The following is a 4,399-nucleotide window of genomic DNA, read 5'->3' as shown; positions in this document are numbered from 1 at the left end:
AGGAACGCTCTATAGGTACTCTCTACCACTCCTAAGGGCATAAACAACATTGCATTGGTTAGAGGGCCCTTGTTGAGTCTGACCTTGTACTATATTCAGTGGTGCATTAGTTGGTCCTTGTAAACTAACAGGTTGATGATGCCTAGGGTTAGGCTCTGGTTGACTGGGTAAAGTTCCCTTCCCCCTCTCACGCATAATTGAGACAACTTAGGTAAGTTCTCTCGTAAGATTTTGATGGCTTGTCATGAGGAGGGCCATATTTTTTTTCAAGTCACTTATTCTACTTGCCTCTCCAGTGTTAGTAAACCCAGGGGTTGCTGATAAGATGATAGAAGAGGGGCCCTAGGAAAACTCGCCTGAGGTCCTACATTTAACCTAGGAAAAGTATTTTGGGAAAAAGATTGTTGTGCAAAGGGAGGCCTTTGGGGTCCAGGTTGACCTTGATTATAGAAATTGGAAGGTCCTGCTTGGTTGCCCTGATTCCAAGAGAAGTTTGGGTGATTTCTCCATCCTGGATTGTAGGTGTTACTATATGGATTATTCTGGTATAAGGCATTAACACTATCATTAGAAGTGCCCCCAGAGGTGTTGGGGCATTCTTCTATGACATATCCAGGGGATTGGCACCAAGCACAAATCTTAACCAAATTGACTGATGATGGCTCTCTAGGAACAATAGCCTCAATCCTCTTGATTAGGCTATCCAAATGGGCTTCCTTGGCTACTATCCCATCCACAAAATATCCTTTTCCTCCTATGGTTCTTTCACTCTCTTGGGTTGATTCCCACTCACGGGTTTTGTCAGCTAAGTCAAGTAAGAATTCCCATGCCTTTCCTTTATCTGTAAAGGATGTGAATCCCTCAGGGCACATAGACTCTATCATTTGTTTAGTTGGATAATCAATACCCTCATAAATTATTTGACATAAATATCATAGGTCTAGGCCATGGTGAGGGCATTCTTGGAGTAGATCTTTGAATCTCTCCATAAGTTTGGAAAATGACTCACTAGGCTTTTGCCTAAACTGAAGGATATCACTTCTAAGCTTATTGGTCTTATGAGTTGGGAAAAACTTCTTAAGGAAGACAACTGTGAACTGTTCCCATGAGATTATGGAATTTGTGGGTAATACATACAACCACTTCTTAGCTTGGTCTTTCATTGTAAAAGTGATAAACCTAAGCTTAACAGCATCATCAGAAAGTTGTTGGATCTTAATTAAAACACATACCTCTTCAAATTCCCTTAGAAATAGGTATGCATCCTCAGAGGTCAACCCATGGAAGTGGGGCAACATAGTGATGTATTGAGATTTGAGTTCAAAATTATTGCCCTGGGCTTGTGGTAGAACTATGTAGGAAGGTTTGGCTGTTCTAGCAGGGTAGAACCTATCTTTCAGAGATTTAGGTGAAGGGTTTTGCTGTTGGTCTCCCATATTGAAGGGTTTTAAAGAGAGCAAACGTATATGATCACTACTTGTTAGATCTCTTCTTTCTAACCGATTCTTAGTATTACGTACCCACTTAACACTCATGCAACAGAAAAACTACCCACAACTAAAGTAAGACAAGCACAAAAGAATGGATAGCAAAACTTTTTTATTTTTTTATTTTTTGATTTTTTGATTTTTTTTGATTTTTTTTTTCTTTTTGGGAGCTTACCGGCAGGGATCCGGGGTTGCTCAGGTCAATTCCTGAGGTACTGCTACAGGGCGAAACCTGTCTTTATCATACTGTGAGGCATGGCGACCTCCACTGATACAACTATTATTGCAAGTTGTTCTTCTCAGGAATTCAATAAAAGAAAAGGAAAAATATAAAACAAAGCAAACAAAGCACTCCGATTTACCAAAAGAAAGTGAAAAATAACATGGAACTGTCTCCCCGGTAACGGTGCCAAAAATGTGTTTGAGATTTAAACGTAACCGCAAGCGTACGGATCAATGTAGCTACGGGTCGAACACAGGGAGAGCAGCCACTTTATTTTTTATTTCTTTCAATAATGCGAAAGTGAACCGATTAATGGTTGTGATCTAATTCTAATTACCGTCCTAAACATATGTATCTAAAATAACGTCCTAACCATTCGCCATCTAAGAATTTAAAAACGCAAGCCACGCAATTAAAATTAAATAAATAAATAACTGAAAATAAACAACCCACGTAATTAAAAAAATAAATAAATAAATAAAGGAAAAAATGCTGAAATAAAAATAAAGTAAAAGAAAGGGGATAAAGCTAGAGAGAGACTCACAAGTAGGTTTCTCTACTTAGCCCGAGGGATGCATCATAATATGAGCTTCCCTACTTAACCAGAGAGTCACTCTTAAAAGGGTTACTCTACTTGGCTTTAGAGAAAGAGAGACAATTAAAATAAAAGCAATAAATTGATAGTTCTATAGCTAGGAGGGGCAAAGCCAACACATACACTAGCCATGAACCTTGGGGGAAAGGGATAGCAATAATGTAACGACTGAAAATAAAAATCCTAAATTAAGAAAGAAAGGGTAGTCAGAAGAGGGAATGAGAGGGGGGAGAGAAGACTACTGAAGGAGCCTACTTACTTGAATCAATGCTTGAACTTGAAAAAAAATTGCTCCACGGCTCGTGATCTTGTCACCTAGATCTAAGCCTAGAACTATAACTTAAAAAAAATTATAACTCAATTGCATAAATCATAAACATAAAAAGGTTGAATAAGAATAAAAGAGTGCTTGCATTAATTGAAATAAAAAAATAAAAAAAAAACTATTACAAAAGTGATTGAAGAAAAGATAAAGAAGAACTAAAACTAAAGAGAGAGCAAGAGAAAGAGAGAGCAACTAAAAAAAAACTAGAAGAAGAATGAATTGTCTCCCCTCCTCTTACATGAATTGTATTTATAGGGAATGAGGAGGTAGAGTAACAATTTTCTCTTTCCTAAAAGGGAGAAACCCACAATTGATTGTGAGATCTTTTGAGTCCAAAAGTGCTAAGATGGAGGAGAGAGAAGAGAGAAATAAATTTGGAGAAATTTCCTATAATTTTTTTGCTTATTTTCTTTCCTTCTTTTTTTTTCTAATTTATTTTTCTTCTTTTTCTCTCTCCTAGGGACGATTTTCTTCTTGCTTTGTGTGATTTGGACAATCTTTGGTGATGATGTGGAGGAGAGAGAAGATTTGGACAATCTTTATTTCTCCCCTTTTTTTCTCTTTCCTTTTTTTTTCTTCTCTTCTTGCTTCCACGATTTTCCTTGCTTCTAATTTGATGTGGAAATCCCCTCCATGCCCTTAGTGCTTTAAGTGAATGAAAAGCATGAAATCTTCAACAAATTCTCTAAAAAAAACAACCATGAGATTTGAACTTGAGACCTCTTGGTGAGCAAGAGAATTTTGGACACCATAGCTCACCAACTACACTAGGTAGTTGTTGTTACCAAAAACAAATCTTCAATCACTTAAGGATGTGGTCCATCGATCCTTGTTGGCATTTGGAATATTCCTTGTACCTCTGGGACAATTGCAAACGGGCTGGTTCTGCATCTCGGTTCAGTTCTGATCCATTATTCTTTTTCTGGCCCAAAAAGAATAATCATTTGTACGGGTGACCAAACGAATGTGTACTTTTAATTGAACACGTCCATCTTGCTCAGAATTTCGTCCTCTTCGCAACCATGAAAAGAAATAGACCTCTTTACGTGTAAAATTGAAGATATAGCTCCCGATAGTCCTTAAGGCCTTGAAAATATAAAACCTGCAAAAAGAGAGTAAAACCCAAGGTAGTTTCATTCTAAATATATAAAATGCATGTTTTACTACCCTAGATTTCACACATAAATGTGCTCATCAACAGACCTCTTCAGGAAGGCCTGCCAGTTGGTTTCTACCTCTGAACAGCGGAAGAGTTCCTCGTCATAGTCAGAAGGATCAATAGGGGCAGGTCCGGGTCGCCCTGTGCGGGGGGCTGGAGAACTAGTCCCCGCACTCTTCCATTTGGAAGCGGTGGTCTTACACCGAGTAGAAGAGGATGCGGGTTCTTTGCCTTTGCAAGATGACATCCTTGCAAGAAAAGAGGAAAAAATGGTGAGTAAGGGAAAAAGGGAATAACAAAGGGAATAAGTATGTGGGTGAGCAATAAGAGGAAGCCCCAAAATCCAAATCATGGCGAAATAGAAATATGACAAAATGTGACAAGCGATGAATGATAGAAAATATATGGATGAAGTGCATGGTAAGTGACAAGACAGAAATTATGGAAAAATAGAAAAGTGACAAAAGGCATATAAAGCATGGCAACTAAGGAATGGAAAAACCCCAATTCTCAATGTGCAAGTTCAATCTAAGAAAAAAATTTAAAAGACTCACAATAGAGTAAAGCTTGAAGCTACAGGTCTAAGATTGAAATGCCATCGTAGTGCAAT

At 38.0% G+C, this 4,399-nt stretch overlaps 1 non-coding gene across 1 annotated transcript; it reads left to right on the top strand.

Moving 5' to 3' along the window:
* The first annotated feature begins 942 nt into the window (after positions 1–942).
* Positions 943–1,049, top strand: LOC122065870. Its single transcript, XR_006136134.1, has one exon. It is a non-coding gene; the product is annotated as a small nucleolar RNA R71 (small nucleolar RNA).
* Positions 1,050–4,399: the final 3,350 nt, after the last annotated feature.

This window comes from Macadamia integrifolia, unplaced genomic scaffold, assembly GCF_013358625.1.
Source record: "Macadamia integrifolia cultivar HAES 741 unplaced genomic scaffold, SCU_Mint_v3 scaffold213, whole genome shotgun sequence".
Lineage (NCBI taxonomy): Eukaryota > Viridiplantae > Streptophyta > Magnoliopsida > Proteales > Proteaceae > Macadamia > Macadamia integrifolia.
The sequence above is the reverse complement of the archived record's forward strand: the minus strand, read 5'-3'. Positions and strand labels throughout refer to the sequence as shown.